The sequence below is a fragment of the Hemicordylus capensis genome, chromosome 5 (assembly GCF_027244095.1).
Source record: "Hemicordylus capensis ecotype Gifberg chromosome 5, rHemCap1.1.pri, whole genome shotgun sequence".
NCBI lineage: Eukaryota > Metazoa > Chordata > Lepidosauria > Squamata > Cordylidae > Hemicordylus > Hemicordylus capensis.
The window spans coordinates 156,975,701-156,997,409 of NC_069661.1; the positions used below are offsets into that span (position 1 = coordinate 156,975,701).

General features: G+C 43.9%; 1 long non-coding RNA gene across 1 annotated transcript; it reads left to right on the forward strand.

Moving 5' to 3' along the window:
• The first annotated feature begins 14,262 nt into the window (after window positions 1-14,262).
• LOC128325963 (uncharacterized) lies at window positions 14,263-18,226 on the forward strand. The gene is made up of 4 exons (XR_008307766.1): window positions 14,263-14,336; window positions 15,909-15,952; window positions 16,564-16,641; window positions 18,118-18,226. It is a non-coding gene; the product is annotated as an uncharacterized LOC128325963 (long non-coding RNA).
• The last annotated feature ends 3,483 nt before the right edge of the window (window positions 18,227-21,709 follow it).

Genomic DNA, 21,709 nt, shown 5'->3' on the forward strand with positions numbered 1-21,709 from the left:
CCTTGCCAGTGGGAGACTTGTATTTAGCACTAATGAGGATCTCGTTGACAAAGCCACATCTCAGAATAATGAAAAGTTTCCACTGGCCAAAATATTTATTTAATGCCAGTGAATCTAAAAACTCCCAGAATCTTACTGCCTACTTGGGAAGATTCAGTGACCACTTACACTGGTGTAGTCCTATTAAATTCAGCACCAGCATTTATTGAAATGCCCCTGCTGTCAAAAGCAGTGGCATTTAAATAATACTCTGACAGTTTTAGGCCAGGTTAGCTGTCAGGAAGCTGTCACTGACCACTTGACTGTGCTGAGAAAGCTCAATGGTCCACCTCTAGGAGAATGTGATTGGTTCAAAGTGACCTGTAGCTTCTTTCATTGAGATTTGCTATATAGCTTCAGGTGATGAAGGGTATAATTCCTGTGTAAAAGGACATCATACTCTAGGTGCTTTGGGCTGATTGTAGTCTTGCCACTTCTTTCCTTTCATCTCTCTCCTTTGATTTTTTGTCCCTTCTCCATCTTTACCATCCCTCTAGCTCTGACCTCCTTCCCTCTCTGTCATATCTTCACAAACAATTTCCTTGGTCTGACTGCTGCCTGAACTGACATTCTTTCTGACTGCTCCATCTCTCAAGTCTTACATGTCTGTGTGACTGAGCTGGTGGACAGAGAAGATGATCAGCTGCCCCATCACCTGTGAAGGGAACCCATATCTCTGTATTCACAGTCTCTTGCAGTCCCCAAGGCTGTGAATTATCTCAAAGAAAGTCATATTGAACACAGTGGGACTTACTTCTGGGGAAACCTGCATAAAATCTAACTCTTCCAGAATGATGCAATAGCTTTTTTTTTTTTGAGATGTGTAATATCCCAAGTAAAGATACAAGTAACAAATTTCTACCCTGTATATTTTACTTGCTAGTTAAGTGAATATCCCTAACATGGGTGATGATGCAATGTTACTTTTTCATGCTTTATCATACAGATGTTAAGTTAATAGTTATGAATTATTATGACCCCCCCTTTATTGATTCAGTTTCAGTATTTGCATTTGTCTAGCTTCCCCTACGTCTGTCCCGCTTTTCTGCCCCTGTTCTCGCTTTACACTGAAGCTGTTCACACATGCAGTCCAGCCTAGGCTAGGCTGTGTGTGAAGAGCTGGGATTGATCCCGATCCTGGCGGTGCTGTCCCCGCACCTAGTCCCTCTTCTGAACTCGGTGCTTAGCCAAGGTTGAACAAACCTGTGATTCTCTTAACCTCAGTCACTGACCATGATCACAATTGCCACTGGGTTTAATGGCTTCCCCCAATTTGAACAGGAGCTACATAGCTGCAATCGCATGGTAAATATACAAATACAACAAATATTAATATGCCACTTTTCAACAAAAGTTCCCAAAGCAGTTTACATAGATATAAACAAATAAACAAAATGGCTCCCTGTCCCTAAAGGGCTCACAATCTAAAAAGGAAATATAAGCTAGACACCAGCAACAGCCACTGGAGGCATGCTGTGCTGGGGATTGATAGGGCCAGTTGCTCTCCCCCTGCTCAAGAAAGAGAATCACTACTTTAAAAAGGTGATGATTTGTTCAGTTAGTAGGGGAGCCACAATTTGCTAGAATTCTTCGGAGCTTATTACCCACATGTGTGGACAGCATGCAAAGCCACTTTGTCAGAGACTGTGGAGCCCACCTCAATTGTTAGATTAGGTTGGCACAGGATTGCCTTGTACACAGCAATAGAGCCAAGCCACTAATCTCAAGACACACATCGCCTACAAAATCCACAACATCATTTTCTTCCAGGCCTTTCTGTGCATAGGCTGCACTCAGGAAAAGCAAAAGCAGAATCCTGGGAGAAAGTGGGGTCTTTGTGGGTGGCTGTAGGGAAGATGTTGATTCTTCATACCTTAGAATGGCCTGGCAAAGAAGTCACTTTTCCAGCAGCCTGGTTGCATGCAGCCCAGCTCAGAGGCAGGCAAGCTAGTGAGAAGAGGGGTATACTGAATTCTATAGGGCATATGTCAGTATGTATATGTGCCAGGTAACAAATCATTGTTATATTCTGCAAATACTTCTTTTCATATTAGATGGAGGAGGGTTGAGGAACTAAAAAATCATTCTTTTTTCAAGAACTCTTTGCATGGGAAGCAATTTAGGGACTAGACTGAAAGAGGACCTATTAGAAAATTCTGATTATACAGGTAAGAAATGTCCTGAACTTCAGGATAAATGATGGTGTAACTTAGCTGCAATGTAGGCGAGAAAAATCTTTAGAACTTGATTGATATATAATTAAGGAAGCTAAGAATATAGTTACTGCAACTTCCAAATTTGATAGACCTACAACAGCATACCTCAGCTACTTTTAACTTTCTTCTGCATGCAGTTTGGGAAACAAAGGAACAAACTGGACAGCTTAAAATTCAAGATCTCAAATGCTTCCTCTGGATACTGACAACAAGCAATTAAGGAGCCCTGCAACCTTCAATTTGCTGGCAATCATATGCATCTCTAGAGAATAAGACAAGTAAAAGTCTGAACAATAAACTTATTACTGATGCAGATCACGTACATTTTCAGTACACTTTACCAAAAGTTTTACCCATCTTTTCTTCTAAAACTACAGAGATATTGCACAATCATTTGCCTATACTGTGCATGATTAAAAGATGATACCATATCATTTAGAGTTATAATTGCCTACAGGTATGTGAAGTCTCCCAGCATCACTATGGGAATGACTAACAAGGTGCCTCTGTAAATCCTTAAAGATGACTCCCCCTCAGCAGCAGACTCTCCACTAGAGCTAGCCAAGCACCCCCACCACTCACCTCTCCAACTGGCTTGAAAATTATCTGCTTTCTTCCTTAGATAATCAGGTCATTGTTGAGCCCATTTGATGCTCCAAAAATGCCACTTCCTGCACTTCAAACCGAATTGAAGCAGCTGTAGTTCACTTCTGTGTAAAGTTCAGCGATGTGGCAGAAAAATTTTTCTTCTTCCAGGCAATCAAGGAAAAGAAGTGGCAGCTCTTGAGAATAGGAGTCCTCCTAAGGTCTGCAAGCATGGCAACAAGGGTAACTTACTTTTTCTTTCTTTCTCTAAATGTGTCCAGAAATCCAAGTTAACAGTAGAATGCATTTTCTTGTTTTGAATTAAAAATCCATTGAATATTGCTTGAATTATTAGTCTTTGAAGTCCAAGGAAATCAAGTGAGGGCACCCATCATAGCACATGTCAGATGACCTGATTGACTCTTCCCAACACATCTTTACCTTCAACAAAGATGGCCACTGCCTTCCCTAGTGAAGAGTGAAAAGTGTGGCCCAACTGAGCCACCATAGCAAACTTAACTGTGTGGCTAATTCGACCATCTTCAATTACAGTTTATCGTGGTTGAATGTTGAAAAGTCACCCTTGGCTATATAATATACATAATCGGGATACTGCAAAACTGTAGTAAAGTGCTGTAATGGGAATGAGACATTGGATGGGTTCACATGACCTGCTGAAAGTCATTAAGAAGTTTGAGGGAGGGAAATAGAGGTTCCTGTGGCATGCACGGTCCTGTGCTGCGTGTTGTGTGAACCTGGCCAAATCTGGTTGGCAATCAGCCAACCAACTTGTTACCAACTTTGTCAAGCCAACTTCAGCCAGTAACGAACCCAGGGTTAAATGCTCATGTCCTTAGGGTAGCCCGTACAAGTAGGGGAGAGTCATTGGAAGGCAACTGACAAGATCCCCCTTCAATCCTGGAGCTGGCCCTGACCCTCTTCATGTCTTCCTGTTCTCTTCTGCATCCACTCTAAAAATCAGTTTGAATACATGCTATATCTGGGTTAATGTATTGGTGAAGTAGATGTGGCCACTTTAGGAAGATGTTTCCCTCTTTGTTGTTTTAAAGCACTATTTTCTCAGGAGTCTGCAATTCAATGTATCACCCAGAGAAGCAGCCTAGCACTTATACACTCCAAGCCTTCTGCTTTCAGTTAGCAACAGCGCTGTGGAAACTTTGAGAGACCATCTTGCTAGCTCTTAGTTTGGTAAACAATAAGATCATTTTCACAACCAAAAATGTTGGCAGTGGGGAGGGCTGGTGGAGAGGCAGGAAAAGTTCTACAGGCAGTTCTGCAAGCTGTGCAGCACCGAGTGGCAGAGCTGGAAGCTGGAGGAGGAAGTCCTCCAGCCAGGCCAGAGCACAGTGTATTGAGGAGTGCCCCCTAAGCTGGGCACTCTTGCCACCCAGCTTTGTGAATGTTCGGGTTGCAGGCAGCCCAAACATTCACACAATGGGAAGTGGGGTAGAAGGGCATGGGTTCCAGCGCTTCTCACAACTGGGCTGCCCTACTTAGGTATGGCCGGTTGTGAGAATGGCCTCCTGCGAGGTCCCTCTTTAAATAAAGTCTCTGTTAAAAGTCCCCCTTGATGCTCTGTGGAGCTTAGTTTGGAATTTTGCTGGGCCGGAGCTGCTCTCAGGAGTAAGTTCATTAATTAGCAAGACCAATGGAAGGATCTGTCTTTGCTTTTGAAATGCATAGATCTGTTTCATGATGTTTTCATGCCATTTTAGGCTCCCATGTACTCTTCTTCTTCTGAGCATTTGAGACACATAACTAGCTCCTCCAGCGATATCACTCCTGTGAAAGAAAATAAACCTGAACTTCAGATATGATAGTTTTGTCTGGATTATTAATTTGTATTTTCCTTTCACTTTCTCAAGAGGATATGCCAAGAAAGGAAGAAAAAATTCTCATACTTCAGGCAAAAATCCCTTTATTTTATTCACTTATTTAGCTCAACAAAATTATCTCAATAAATTAGGAGACTAGATTTATCTCATCTCGGCCAATTATCTATTCCATGGTATTCTTTCCCCCCCCCCCCCATAGCAGCACTTAGTCTACTGCACCTAAGCTCCATCGGGGTGGTGGATATTATATATCTGTTGGCTTTCTGTGTGTAGCAAAGTAACAACCGGGAGGCATTGGAGAGTTGTCTTGATGTATGGGATTACAAATTCCGCTGCTCTCTACTTTCATTCCAAGAAGTCAGAATTAAGGAAGAGAGTAGCAACAGTCTCCAAAGGGGAACACAGTTAACACTTGTATCGGTGTGGTGTTGTCTTCTGTACTCTGCAGAGATTTCAGGGGGGGGATGCCACTTTGCTTGAAATGTAACAGAAGAGAGCAAAAATGTTTCATTGGAATGTTTGCACACCACCTGGGACTTTCACAGCATTTCACACTCAGTGGATCTGACTGCTCTTGATATGCTTCATATTTCCTGACGAATCCCTGACTAATTGCCAGGTGCTCAGAGATTCCTATCATCAGTGGCCAAGCCCATCTTGTCACATTGCTGAACTTAGTGGATCACTTTGTTATGGACACGAACAATGAAATCCTCCTTGTCACTTTGAAAAATATAGCCCAGCATTTATAGCTATTAGGAAAGATGTAGGAGCACCATGGTACAGAACAGGCCTGCACGACTTGTGGCCTACCACAAACCTTGAGTCCTTTCTCACGATTGGGGGGCAGGGAGAGGAAGCCTTTAAAATCTTTCCTCCCTCACAGATGATCCGTTCCTCTTTGCTGGGGGCATGGGTTGCACACCCAGACGATCCTCCACCACTGCCAGCAGCATAGAGGTTTGGGAGGCCCTCCAAACTCCCATAACATACCATGCAAGTGCACTGCAGTGCATTATGGGGATTCTCCAGTGCCAGCAGGGACCCCTGTAGTCTCCCAGCCCTGGCTGTAAGTAGCCGGGGCTGGCAAAGGATTGAAAAAAAAGAAGCTCACGGGAGTGCTCTCTCCCTTAACCTCGTTTCGAAGGCGAGCTCCCTAAGCAGTTCTGCTGCTGTGCCGCTGCAGGAGCCAAGCGGCTCCCAACAGTTCTCATGTGCAGGAAAAACCTGGCTGGGCTTCCTTAGCCTGGTTTTGCCTGCACGTGAGAACAGTCTCCTTATGTTTTTGCTGCTCTCCTATGCCTAAAAGTAGGCAGGTGTTTTTAGCACCTGAGAGGCCAATATAGGGACAGTGAGCTGTATTCAGCTTGATGGGTTGCAAATTGTATAGGACTGGATGAACAGTGGCTTAAATGGGCATAACTCAGTTACAATGTGTATCTTTTCCACCAGAGTTTGCTGGCAACTGGTGTAAAACACCGTTTAAGAGTATGTGCTGTATGCCCGGAAATTCTCAGGCCAAACTTCGCCCCCAATTTCAAGCTCATTAAGTGATAGTAGGCATGTAAAAATATTATCTCAGCCTTGCCTTTTAACCTGTAATATGAGAGTATAATATTGGCCTCCCTTACAGGACAAATGGAAGGATCACTGAGATAATGTATGTGTGATTACGTAACACCTGAAAGGCAATATATCACCTAGAGCTTTTAAGCCTTTGGAGTCTAGCCTTTGGAGTCAGGAGGTATCTAAATTAAATTTTATTAACAACAACAACAACAACAAATATAAATATTAAACTTTATGCTAATCCTGGAATTATTTCTTAAAATACACCACCCAAAGAGATGGGGTCCCTAGATAGACCCCATTCCTCAGGCATTTAAGTAAACATTGGTCAGGCTAGATAGAAGATAATGGCTGAGCTGTCTCTTCAATTTTCCCTCCATTGGAACACAGAGAGGAAAGGCTCTGTGCTTTAAACAAATTGGGGAACTTGCCCTGGTTTGATAACTTTGTAAAAAAAGGGGGGGTGATTTCTCTCTTTACTTAAGGGAGTCCACTGCTGGACTCTGCCTGAGGATTCTGAAATCTGCCTAGGCTCTATTTAACTACAATGCCCAGTAGAAACTGAGAGAGCTATCCTCCTTTTGTGCGTGTATAATTGATAATAGCATACAATGTATTGACTCATCTGAAGTCAAGTGTCTTTTCTTTCCTTCTGTTTAAGAATCCTGTCTTGGGGCCTTTTCATGGAACATTCACATGTCTGCATTGTTTCTCCGTCCTCACACATAACAGTCTCCTGTCCTAGAAGTCCATAAACTGGTGTACCTCTCCCAGTTTAATAAGGCACAAATGTCCTTGCAATTGCTTTATGTCAACGTACCTGCTACAAGGTTTAATAGTCCATGAGGAAAAGGAAAGAAGGGGGAGTGAAAACGACAGTGAGTTGGTCGGGCTAAGGATAATGAGCTACCAATTACTGCTGGAGAACACAGTCAGAGAAATATAGTAATTAAATGTTCTGTCTTGTTAAATTAATTGATCACAATGGGAAACAGGCACTCTGAAAATGGTGCACTGTAATATCTTATTAAAGAAGGCCTTTTAAAACAAGTCACATTTGCATTTGGCTAGTTGCACTTGGTGACATTATTAGTACAAGAGGTTTGCCATTTGAAAAGAATTCTGCAGCATAATCAGGGACTTATACCATCTCTGCTTTTGCCTGATAAGATGTCTCAGTTCTCTTGTACTTTTCTCTCAGACAGGACTGCATGGGTATCAGAGCTCATCATTAGGGCATGGTATCCTTGCCAAGACTCAGCCTTGAGAGCTGAGGCATAAGTAACAGCTGTCTCCATACACCTGGGATTTAGAGGATAGACCTTCCAAGCCAAGGGGAGTGTGGCTCCCAGCAAGTTTACAGCTTAGCACTTCTCTTTGGACACAATTGATGGCTGCTCAAAAATATCTGGAAATATCTGAGCTATTGCAGATGATCCTAAAGATAGTTCCAGAGAGGGTTCTATGGACAAGATTCAGTTGTGCCCTATGCTTTTCCTTTCCAGGTATAGAAGAAAGGACATGCACTCCAACTCTCCTCATTTATCAGGGCCAATTGCAGATTTTTTGGTACCCATCTCCAATAAATAGTTGTCCCGATCCTGTTCTCCATCTCCACTCCCATCACCATCGCCACCCCAATGTTTTGCCTTTGGGATGTTTTGTTAAATTGTTAGTGTTAATCATTAGAATTGTTATTCCTCCAAGTTCAGTTCCTCCCTGAGGTTTCCAGAAGTTGCATGTCAGAGTTGGTAGCAGAAGCATTGAATTTAGTGTCAGTGAACCTGAAGGCTCCAAAGACTCTCTTTTTTCACATATTGTAGATGCTGAAGTGTATTTTGAGCTGTTGATAGCCTGCTGTAGGACTATTATATTTTTTTCAGTACACTGCTAATCCAAAGAATGCACTAGGGATATGCTGACGTTTTAAAATGACAGGAAAATATCAACGACATATGTTATGCCTTTTTATGTCATTTGCCATCCAAAATGACCAAAAAAAAAAAAAAAAGCTAGGAAAATGTCTTTTTGTGGCATTTTATGTTTTGTGGAAGAGCTGTTTGACTTTCAGCTCTTGGAGCTGTGTTTTTTTAATATACTCTTTTGAGCCAGCCATGAGGTTGGAGGAAGAAGGCAGGGCCAATAATTAACAACCATAGCTTGAATCTGCCAATCCTGGCTTGCCTTTACAAATAACCCCCCACCCCCCAGCACGAAAACCTGAGATATAGGCACTGGCTGATATATCCCATTAGGGTACATCACCCGAACAGTGTTGCATGTGTTCAAGTTGTACAAATTACACAAATACAAAAACTGCACAAAAACTGCACAAATGATGTTAAACAAGTGCACACTGCTAACTGAGCAAAGAGGCACCTTTTAAAAGTGGTGATTCACTTTATTTAGCAGGGGGAAAGCAACTGGCCCTATCCACTCCCAGCACAGCATCCCTCCAGTGGCTGTTGCTGGTGTCTATCTTATGTTTCTTTTTAGATTGTGAGCCCTTTGGGGACAGGGATCAGTCTTGTTTGTTTGTTTGTTTGTTTGTCTATCTATGTAAACCACTTTGTAATGTATGTAATGTAACATACATTACAATGTATGTAAACAGGGGCTACGCAGAGGCCAATTGCAGAGGTGCGCAGCCTCCAAAATGGCCGCCGGGCTGCCAAGAGAAGGCTGAAAACTGAACGAAGAGTGGCCAAACTGGCCTGAGGGGGCGATAAGTAGAGCCGGTGGGGGAAGGGGGGCCTCCAGGAACTCCTCCAAGGGGGATAAGGTATTTTTTTTAAAAGAAAAAAAGATAAAAGGTCCGCAAACCACCCCGGACCGAACCGACCTGGGCGGGATGTGTGTGTTTTGAGGCAGTGCCAGACTGACCAAACTGGCCCAGTCAAGTTTGAGTCCAGTCTAGACTCAAACTGAACCGGGCCAGTGGGTTCCATGCATATCCCGATTCAGAGTAGGGCCTTCATGATTCAACCTGAGTGGGATCTGAAATTAACTGATCAGATATCGAAGAACTTGTGAGTGTGTACATACCTTAGAGGGAACACTGATCTGCACATTTTAAGCTACAGTTGTTATAAAGGAATACATCTGGAAAGAGATATGGCATGGCCCAGTTTAATATTCCTGTATTTTAAGCAAATGTTGAAACCTTCTTGGAGTTGGAAGGGTCTATAGAGGCCATCTAGATCAACCCATGCTCAGTGCAGGAAATCTAGAGCAGAGCAATCCCAGCAAGGGCTGCCCAACCTCTTCCTGATGACCTCCAGTCAGGGAGAACCCACCCTTTCCCCAGTTAATTGATTATGTTGCTGGACAGCTTTGACCATTAAGAAGCTTCTCCTAATGTTCATCCAAAATCTGCCCTCCTGTAACTTAAGCCCATTAGATCTTGTCCCGCCCTCTGGGGCAGCAGAGAGCAACAACCAGGGGCATAACTACCATTAGGCAAGGGGAGGCAATCGTCTTGGGGCCCCACTGCCTCGAGGGGCCCCCCAGAGACACATCACATGACTCACCACCCGCCCATGTTGCACCCCCTATGAATTATGTTGAGTCTCTTGGAGATCGGCAGGAGTAGAGATTAAAAAAACTAGATTCAATGTGAACTGGATATTCACCGTATTCATAATGGGGATGTGAGTGTGAGTGCACTATATATTGTGAAGTGTGTTTGTGTGTGTATATCAGCGAGGGGCCCATTTTAAAATCTTGTCTCTGGGCCCCCTCCAACCTTGCTACGCCCCTGGCAACAACACTATGCTTTCTTCTGTGTGACAGCCCTTCAGGGATGTGAAGAATGAGGCCATGTCCCTCCTGAGCCTTCTCTTCTCCAGGCTAAACATACAGTACCCGGTTCCCTCAACCTTTCTTCATATGTCTTGTTTGCCCTCCCCTGAACATGTTCCAGTTTTTAAAGTGCAGCACCCAGAACTAGACACAGTACTCTGGATGAGGTTTGACTAGTGAGGAATAGAGTGGAATGTGAACTCCTTGTGACTTGGCCAGTACAGTTCTGTTAATGAAGCCTAAGATGTTTTTCACCTTGTTTGCAACTGCAACCATCAGCAACCATCATTTAAAGCCTTCTGGCCATCACCAGAACTAGAGGCAATGAGTTCCATAAGATACATGTGGTATAAGAAGGCCTCCAGCTTGCCAGTAAAGGTGATTACTTGCCATATACCGAGGCAGTTACCACGACCAGTGGGAGCCGCCTGGGGGAGGGTTAGTGGGGAGAGCGGGCTTAGCCCGCTCTCCCCACACACGAGCAGGCAGTCTGCTCCGGGCACCCAAAGCAGCCGCCCACATGACTGCCGGCTCCATTACGGGAAGGATCTGGGGCTGCACAGGCCCCAGAAGGTCCAGCATGCCCTGCGCGAGCGTGCAGGGCATGCTAGAGAGACCCCTGAGCTGGGAGGCTGCTTTTCAGCCTCCCGGTTGGGGGTCTACTCATGAGTTGCCATGGTGCAGAGCTGTGCTACAATCAGAAAGCCCAGGTTAGCGGAGTGATCGCTCTGCTAATCTGGGCTTAAGGCATGGGCAATTAAGTGGGTTACCTGCTTAAGGACCACCGAGCTCGCAGCCGAGCGCTGTGGTTCTCCCATCTTGTGAATAGCCTCACTGTGTCATGAATGCATGCCATGGGTAAGCAATTCTATACTTGATGGAGAGAACGGGACAAGATCTCAAGTAAGGGCTGCCATCTTGGTGTGGCACATTTCATTTCAGTGTTTCATTCCACCTATGAAGTAATTTCACAACTGAGAATCCATACTCTGTGCAGATTCTCAGTTGTGAAATAACTTCTTTATAGGGATTCCCTATGAAGAAGTTATTCAAACCAACACAACACACAAAAAAGTTCCTAAAAATTCACCCCTTTGCCCAATTGCTTTGGGGGCTGGATGTTAGTTGGCACCCATGGGGCCATACCACCTACCCCATTTTGGCGTCCCTAGGTGCTACCCATGACAAATTATGGGGCAGTTTGAATCCCCATTAGTCCCTGTGGCTGAAGCTTTTAGAACTGGCTTGAGCATGGTTTGAGCTTGAGTGGAACCACGGGTCAGCTCGACCGAAGCCGTACTTGAGCCGGGGCAGCCAGTTCGAGCCTGGTTCAAACTCAAACTCAACCTCTGAAACCGGTTTTATGCACATCTCTACTCCATTATTTCAAAACAAGCAGCAGAAGCTAGTACAGTCGGATAGATAGGAGTCTCCTCCAGCCTCCCAGGGGCCAGGCTTCCTTTCTGACCAGAGATTGGGTGAGACCTTGTGTGCTGGGTCATCTCACCAGCAGATTTCATTCAGCTTGGTACTGACCTCTTTCCTCACCCCAGTCTTTCCAGCCCTATAGTCTCGTACAGGAAGGGAAAACTAGCCTGGCAAGCAGACTACTACTTCTATATATATATATATATATATATATATATATATATATATATATATATATTGCTCCTTGACAAAAGTTATCAAAGTGGTTTACATAGAGAAATACATAATTAATAAATAAGATGGCTCCCTGTCCCCAAAGGGTTCACATTCAACAAAAAGGAAAAGGAAAAAGGAAAAGGAGGGGGGGAAAGGGAAAGGGGGGGGAAGATAGACTCCTGCAACATCTACTGGAGAAATACTGTGATGGGATTAGATAGGGCCAGTTGCTCTCCCCCTGCGTGATAAAGAGATCCACCTCTTTTAAAAGATGCCTCTTTGCTCAGTTAGCAGGGGAAGCTCAGTTAGCAACGGAGAATGAAAGTTTAGCCTAATCCAAAAAGAATGTATTTTTTTAAGAGGCATCTGGCCCATTTTCTGAATAGGTTTGAAAAGTCACACAAGCTTCATTAATAAGATAAATCAACTAACAATCCTCACCTCTGTAAGGATTTAATGCATAGCAACATTTCTCACTTCCTTAACATTCTTTGCCATCCCTTTGCTCTCCCAAACCAGTTGTTCAAAACTCATCCCCGAGTGGTGCCTTTGGCACCAGGATCTCGTTCAGGCCTACCTGACTGGATGAAAAGCTTTCAGGGAGTGATTCTCACATGTTGTTGAGGACAGAACAAAAAGTAATTGGCTTTAAGATGCAGCAGAGAAAAAATATAGGTTAATTTCAGAGAAAATGGAACAAGCTGGCAAGAGAGGATGTGTTATCACCTCAGCTGCAAATATTCAAGGCTAGGCTACTCTCTGAAGGACCCTCATGGGACAATGAAATCAATTCTGTCATGATGCAGTGGAATGCACTGTGTCTCCTTTCTGCTCCTCATGATTCAACTGAGAAATGCTACATGCTATTTAAAAAAATAAAAGCACAATGTGCATAGCTTACTGAAATTTTTAGATTTTTTTATAAGGCCATACTGACTTGGGTAGTGGATGCCTGTATTTAATACAGAGATAAAGCATGTTTTCTATTTGTGATTTAGTAGGCATTAATTTATTATGCACTTTCCCAGTAATCTCTCTCTCTCTCTCTCTCTCATTTATATCCCACTCTTTCTCCAATGTGCCCAGAGTGGTACATTTTTATCCTCACTACAACTCTTTGAAGTAGGTTAGGCTGAGAATTAAGTGACTCGCCCAGAGTCACCCAGTGAGTTTTGTGGCAGAATGGGGATTTTAACTCAGGTCTCCCTGGTCCTAGTCCAACACTCTAACCCCTACACTAGATTAGACACATGTACACCTATTAGGCAAGGTGGGGTTAGATAATTGTGTAGAAAGAGTGCATGGAATGTGATTCTACTCTAAAATGTCGGGTGTAAGAAGAGCAATTGCCTACAGCTTGTGGCTGTAGAGAAGATTCTGAAACAATCCCAACTTTCACAGAAAACACCCACATCTATTTTTGAATTTCCTAGAGTTGCAAAATGAGGTCACACCCACATTATGTAGGTCTGATCGTTATTTGTATCTTATCTTATTCAAGGTATTTAGTTTTATACTAGCTGAACCCGCACAGAGCATCTTTGCACTTGGACTTTGTTGCTCTCCTTGCCCCCACACCACAGCCCCTGCTTTATTGCTCAGTGTCAGTCACCCACTCGCAGCCACCCCCTCCCGCTCCCTCCCTCCCTCACCCCTCCCCACTGCTCACTCACTCCCTGCTCACTCGCTCACCCCTCCCCAACGCTCGCTCGGTCGTCCCTTCCTGCCACTCACTCACTCCTCCCCACCACTCACTTGCTCACTCTTTGATCACTCCCTCCCTCCCCACTGATCACTCACTCCCTGCTCACTCACTCACTAACCCCTCCACACCACCCACTCACTCACTTATCCCTCCCTGTCACTCACTCACCCCTCCCTGCCACTCACTTGCTCGCTCTCTGCTCACTCCCTCCCTCCCCACTGCTTGCTCACTCACTCACCCCTCCACACCACTCGCTCGCTCACTCACCCCCTCCACACTGGCCATTTGCTCCCTCCCTGCTGCTCACTCACTCTGTCCCTGCTCACTCACTTACTCCCCACCACTCACTCACTCACCCCCTCCCTGCTGCTCACTCACTCACCTGCTCATCCACTCACTCACCCTTTCCCCCACTTGCTTGCTCACTCGCTTGGCCCTCACTGCTGCTCACTCACTCGCCCCCTTCCCCCACTCACTCGCTCGCTCGCCCCCTCCCTGCCGCTTGCTTGCTCACTTGCCCCCTCCCGGCTGCTTGCTCACTCGCTACCTTCCTGCTGCTCACTCACTCACTTGCTATCTCCCTGCTACTCGCTCTCTAACTTGCCCCCTCCCCGCCACTCAATCACTCACCTGCCTCATCGCCATCGCTCATTCACTCACTTGCCCCCTCCCCACCAGCTTGCTCACTCACTCATGCCCTACCCACTCCTCTTCCCTATCTGCATATGGAACCCCCACTGCCCAATCACCATGGTGCTTCTGCTCTGTTACCTCTGATTGGTAAAGCACTGTGTGGGCAGGGCTTGCCATATATATCCTTCGGGTATTATATAGAGAGATTTATGCCTTAAGTGTTATACGTGCCACCATCTATGTCCATATCTTCATGCCTTCATGAAAGACCACCATTTTATAGTGCAGGTGAGGCTTGCCCCAAGGAAAAGGACCTGTATGTCACTAATAACAAACAGCTTCAAATAATGAGTTGTTTAGAAAGGGCACATTCAGGGTTAAAAGGACAGGGTTAAAAGTTGGGTTGGGAAGGAGGACAGTGCCAGGATTGGGCTCAATCCCAACACTGCATGCTAGCACTCCAAACTAGTCTGGGCTGCTCATGTGAATAGTCTTGCAGTGGCTTAACAAGTTCTGAAGAGGTCTATGTGCAAAAATTGAACATGGGCTCCATCAGATAATTTCCTCATAGGGATCAATGGGAAACTCAAAAATATTATTAACTCTGAAAATTATTAGCACTCTCTCCAAATTAGAACTCCCAAGATAGGACTGGTATTAAAATGCATAAATGGTTGTAGTGTAGATAGGTGCCCACAAGCTACATCTCTACCAAGGGCTGAAAGATGATACTTTGCTCGCACCTCTGCAGATGGCAATTATGACATCGCCTGTGATTTCTCTATTATGATGAGCTCATTGTCTCCTTGGTGATGGCTAAAGCTCCATCACCAAGCTTTAGCTATCAAAGTGTGGAAGATGCAGGAGAAGCAGCATCTCACAGGGACAGCTTGGTTCCCCTCATCCTATCCCGAGAATTGATGGGATAATCATGGCAAATCAGTTGTGCTCCTTTCTAAATATATAAATGAGTGGTAAGGCTGCCAGATAAGAAGTATCTTTTTATTCTAGGATAGGATTTGTTTCAACTGGAGGTGGTTTCAAACCAAATGATCCAACAGATGAGAGTATTTCAGTATCTCTAAATACCAAAATCTTTCACTTCTTTTATTTGTTTGGTTCAGTAAATAACCTTTGCCAAGGCTTAATTCTAGAGACTGTAGGGGAAAAGATACTAAATTGCCTGGAGGCTTTACACACGGGACTTCTGCCCCAAATCTCCTTCGGGAAAGTGTGTTCATTCACAAACCAGCCAAACTTACCCGAACTCCTGACAAGATCCTTGGGCCCACTCCACACACAAGTTGGGCTTATCTCAAGGTATTTCTGGATTTTTAAAATGCTGGTTTTAAGCTACTTTTTCTGAAAATGCAGGATCAAACTGGGAGAGGCGCTGACATAGAATCTTTAGCATGATAAGAGGCATGGTCTCTTCAGAAATGCAGATATTTCTCTGCAGGGAAGTCTGCCCCCCCCCACCCGATGGCTAGGAAGGAAAACACTGATGCCTGCCATGTGTACTTGCAAAAATGAAAGCAGAGAGCAGAGGGGAGGGGATGCTTCCCTCCATGCCGCTAGTGTACTTTGAAGTGACTTCATTCAACATTTACCTCGAAGCCTGAAGGCAGGTGCGAATAACCTCCTAGAGAAGAATCTTCATCCTGGAAAAAAGACTAACTTGAGCAGGAAACTAGAGACAATTGGGCAACATTAAGACAACCTTCATTTTAGGAATCATCTGGAAAAGCTGAAAAAAATAATAGATACTGCCAAGTTTAAGAAAATTAACTCATAACAAAGATTGTAGTGTGATGTAAGAATGATGCAATCTAACAAACATAATTTGTTGCACTGTTTCAGAAAAAGGGAAGCAAAAAACTTCAGGTATTATCATCAACACAGAGGTAAGTGCTTTAATGCTAAAGAAAGCAGCCCTTTGGTTTCTTTCCTACAACATGAGAAGCACCACCACCACAAAGTGCTTTATTCACAGGAAATGGCTTGGCTTGAAATTCATAGTTTTCAATCAGTTTAAGAAAGCTGATTTAAGAAAGTTTAAGAAAGCTGCGCCCCTGGTGGCGCAGTGGTAAAACTGCCGCCCTGTAACCAGAAGGTTACAAGTTCGATCCTGACCAGGGGCTCAAGGTTGACTCAGCCTTCCATCCTTCCGAGGTCGGTAAAATGAGTACCCAGAATGTTGGGGGCAATATGCTAAATCATTGTAAACCGCTTAGAGAGCTCCGGCTATAAAGCGGTATATAAGTAAGTGCTATTGCTATTGCTAAAGCAACAAACTCATAACAAAGTTTCATGATGCACTATTTCATGAAGAAAGTGTAAAAGATTACAAGATTATCTCCAACATGGAGATAAGTCATTAATGGATAAATTCTTTCTTTCCAAAGCACATGGTTACTAGGTTTCTTTTCTGGTCCACTGGCTCTTTCAAACCAATCATAGAAGACACTGATCATGATTAAACATTGATCTAACCATTTTGATTACTGTTCTGCAGACTGAAAGGTAATTTTCCAGTTTACAAGGAACTGCAATCAATCTGTTCTCACATGAGAAAAAGAGATACTTCCCCAAGGTAAGTAAAAAATACACTTTTGTCTTGCATGGGAACAGAATTGTGCAGAGAACTAGATGTGGGTGGGGGGATGTTTATATGAAGGAAATAGTTTGGTTTGAAAGGCATAACAAACTCATAGCAAAAAGTCTGGTTTGAAGTAAGGAATATAAAATAGGGGTGTGCAATTCGGATTTTCGGGTGATTCGGCTCGGACCTGAGCCGAATCACCCCCGTTCTGTTTTGTGCCCGAATCTGGGTCACCCGAATCACCCTTGATTCGGTTCGGATTCGGATTTAATCTGAATCCGAATCGATTCGGGGGTGTAAAAAGGGGCCCAGGGGCAAACTTTTGGGATGGGGTGGTAGGGCCCAATGGGTAGAGTCTACCACCCCAATTTCAGGGGGATTGGGCAAAGTCCTGATTTTTTGTGAATTTTTAAAGTTTTAGTGACTTTGGGGCAGTTCGGTGGCATAGCATGGGATTTGGGCAAAGGGAGTGGGGTGGGGTGGTAGTGCCTAATGGGTGCAGGCTACCACCCCAATTTCAGGGGGATTGGGCAACGGGCTGATTTTTGGTAAATTTCTGAAAATTTCATGTCTTTGGGGCAGATTGGGGCATATTGGGGCAGAAAGTGGGGGCTGGGGCAGAATAGTGGGGTGGGGTAGTAGTGCCTAATGGGTGCAGGCTACCACCCCAATTTCAGGGGGTTTGGACCAAGGGCTGATTTTTTGAGAATTTTTGAAGTTTTGGTGACTTTGGGGCAGTTTGGGGGCAGAAAGTGGATCTGCCCCAAAAGAGTGGGGTGGGGTGGTAGTGCCTAATGGGTGGAGGCTACCACACCAATTTCAGGGGGATTGGGCAGAGGGCTGATTTTTTGAGAATTTTTGAAGTTTGGGTGTCTTTGGGGCAGATTGGGGGCAGAAAGTGGATCTGCCCCAAAGGAGTGGGGTGGGCTGGTAGATAGTGCCTGATGGCTGGAGGCTACCACCCATCCCCAATTTAAGAGTGATTGGGCAGAGGGGTGAATTATGGTGAATTTATTTTTATGAGGTTTGTCTTCATAAGGTGAAGTGTGCTAAATTGATTACTTCCTCATATTATTCATAGTAAAGGAAAGTGTGAAAAAGTGAAAGTGGGGTCATGAGAATTGTTTAATTGAAAAAAATCTCATTTGCTATGATAGAATGAGAATTCACACCTCAGAAAAAACTTCACCCCACTCCTTTTGCCCAGATCCCATGATATGCCCCCGAACTGCCCCAAAGTCACTAAAATTTTAAAAAATCGCCAAAAATCAACCATGAACCGAATCACCCGAATTTTTTGTGCCCGAAATTCGGGTGATTCGGCTCGTGCCCAAAAAAATTCGGGGGACATCGGGGGTGATTCGGTTCGGCCCCAAATCACCCGAAATTGTTCGTTTCGGGCACAGATCGTTCTGTGCCCGAAATTTTTTGCACATCCCTAATATAAAATGTGTTGCTTTGCTTCAGGACATGTGAAACATCACCAATGTGAAAATAGACCCTTCGAAATAGATCCTTGAGAAATAAGGCGTTTATTGCTACTGGAGCTGGCTGCTTGGTTCCATTTCAAGCCCACTGGTATTTTCAGACTGACCACTGAAGACAAAGTGTGGATTTTAAAGTATATTGATTGATTTTTTAAAATGAATGTCACCCCTAAATTTATAAAACTGTTTAGAAGTGTCATAACTGCTTTCTTTTGTGGCAGGAAGTTACAAACAATTCTAGAATTGCCTCCATATAAAAGAAGTAACACCGCCATTTTTGTACCCCATATTATAACTCCAGAAACTCAAAAATCTTCCCAGCAACTTGGGACTTATTAAAATTTTTGAGTTTCCCATTGATTCTTTGGGGAAATTGTTATTTAAATCAGAAAGTCAGGCACAGCTCACCTAGTGGCTGCCTGTATTCACTACACATTCAATTAATTACTGGATTCACCCCTGAGTATATTGTTTTAGAGTGCTGGGCTTAGATCAGGGAGGCCTGTGTTCAAAAAGCCACTTAGCTGCAAAGCTTGCTAAATTGTCCATCTGAAATCAGATAGATTGAACAGAGCAGAGCCTTTTAAATTGCTATGCAGGTATTTAAGGGCCAGACAATACATAAAACTAAAAATGTCATCTTCCTCCCTCCCTCCCTCCCTCCCTTCCTTTAGTGGAATCCCAGGCCAGATACAGACCATGTAGGGATGGGAGGTTACCCTTTCTTCATGAGCTTTGATTCCAATAAAATTCACCCCAAAGCTGCTAGTTGCATTGGAAGGGAAGCTGCTATTGGCAGCAATAGCAGTTTCTCTCCCATTGCAAAAAGCTTTGGAGCCAGTTTTCATCCAGACCATAGATTATGGGGAAATGGTGAATGCTCCCTTTTCAATGCCCATTTTCTGCAAATGTACTCTCTGTGTTCACTAGATGAAGTCCTGGGATAAGGAAGATATCCGTGATTGGCTCCTTGAGTGGGATGCCAGCTGAGATGCTGGTTTGGTCCAACAATCAAGGTTCTCCCTATGGTATCCTCACTCCAGAAAACCCAGATCCACTTCACAGTACCCACTCAACCTCACCAGCGCACCACTAAGGAAGACCAGTTTAAGTTTTCAAAACATGCCCACAATATATCTTGAGAGAGAGAGAAGAGAGCCAGTCTTGTGGTAGCAAGCATGACTTGTTCCCTAAGCTAAGCAGGGTCTGCCCTGGATGCATATGAATGGGAGACTTGATGTGTGAGCACTGTAAGATATTCCCTTAGTGGATGGAGCCGCTCTGGGAAGAGCAGAAGGTTCCAAGTTCCCTCTCTGGCTTCTCCAAGATAGGGCTGAGAGAGATTCCTGCCTGCAACCTTGGAGAAGCCACTGCCAGTCTGTTTAGACAATACTGAGCTAGATGGACCTATGGTCTGACTCAGTATATGGCAGCTTCCTATGTTCCTATGTTGAGTGTAGGTTTCACAAAATGTCCATGGAACAGCGCCTCTGCCCCTGTGGCCAGCGGCAAGTGGAGGACTTTAAACATTATGTCCTACACTGCTCTTTTTATGGAACAATACTAGAAAAAACACTGGGTCAGTTCATTACTTGCTGGCAGATGTGTTCCTTATGTTAGTTCTCAAGGGGCCATTTTTGCTTTATTGTCTTTTAAAATTAGGAAGAGAACTTTATCTGCTAGCTCTGCTACACATCTGTCTAAGCTGTAGTTCCAGGACTTGCTGTCTTACTTGAGTTGTACTCACCAGAGTTGTAACTACAGATAGGTATTTAGGATTGCATCTCTTTTTTATTCCCATGCATGTTGTTTAGCTAGCTATTGAGACTCTACACATGATCCTTGTGTACAGTTTAACTGGGATCTCCCTGCAGAAGAGCAGGGAGCTCACCCTGGGTGGCGGAATCGGCTGCCCACATGATTACCATCTCCGTCATGGAGCCAGAAGGGGTGGTGGGGAGGAGGGGCCACCTGGCCCCTGGAGGTCCCAGAACGCTCTGCACGTTGTAGCCTCCTGTTGGGGGTTTCCTCATGAGTCACTGCAGCATGCATCTCACAATTGGGAAAACAGGGTTAGGGGAGCGCTCACTCTCCTAAACCCGTTTAACGGGGGAGTACTTAGTGAGGTTTGCTGCTCCTCTTGCAGCACACGACCTCAGGAAAGTGGGCTGGGCTCCCTTAGCCTGCTTTCCTGCGTTTGTGAAAATAGCCTCATTATAATTTTTTTACTGTTTTATGTCTTATCCGTATTTATTTATTTATTATTTATTTGTTGCAATTATATACCACCTTTCTAAATCTTGGGCAAAGAGAGGTTCTGCTTCCCAGCCTCTGGAGGGCAGGGCACTCAACTGGCCTTATAATTTAATATGAATTATAAATAAATTATATCATTTATAATTCTATAAAAACACTAACTTTTTTCTTTTTCTTTAAGCATGATTATTAGCTATTATGTTTTAGGTTGCTTTATTATGGTTTTATATGATTTAACGTGTGTTATGACTTGTAGTTACAATAAACTTACACTTTCCCATGCCACACACTCAGTCTGGATTGGGTCCCCCATGGCTGCTAATATACTTTTTAAAAGAGAAATAAATAAAGGAAATCAATGTAGTTTGGACCTTAGTTCTTGCCTCTGGTATCATTTTATTCGCAATTTTTAATTAATCAGTGATTTTTTTTTTACAGTGCTTTTTATAAGTTATACATCACCTTGGATGTCTTTCAAGCAAGGATACATTTCACAATTACTTAATTAATTAATTAACACATTTCATACTCCTCTGCATAATGTTCAGCATAGTCCAGCTTTCTTTTCTTGGTGAAATACCCCGAGTGAGGGAAAGGAAATTTTGGGGATCATCCATGTTTCTTTTTATATTGAAATAGTATATATTTGATCTGGGCCTTTGAAATGTTTGGATCAGAATTTTGGACCACATCCTTCTGTGAGTGCTGTTTAATTTGGATTTTCTTTTAATGTGTGAAGCACATGCTGCACAAGTGTTTTCTTCAAATAGTTGGTTACCACGTGTCAGGTAACCACTTGTTGGTTACCAAGTTTCGCCAAGAAAACCACTTGTTGGTTACCTGATACATGGCAGTCAATCAATCATCTTTATTATGGTCATAGACCAGCACAGTGGCAGTCTGATCAATGTACTTGTGACATGAACACCACTTGTTATGCATTTTATACATTGTAGTAAATGCAGATTTTATACATGAGGATTATTTCTCTGCTGATAATGGCCGACATTTTCCCTTGCACATGGGTGGAAGCATGATTTTCAGTGAACTTTTCTTCCTTCTTCAGTCATTTGTGCCTCTTGATTGTTGAGGGATACACACGCAAATTCTTTCACACACACACACATACACACACACACACACACACACACCCTTGCCAAGGGAAGGGGGAATCACTGAAAACCACACACACACACACAACCCCACACAAGAGAAAACACTGTTGTGATGGGTGGCATTAACCTGGATGTCAGTCAATATATGCAGCCAAGATAGGTATGAGATTGACTGATTGGTTGATTGATTGATTGGTTTGA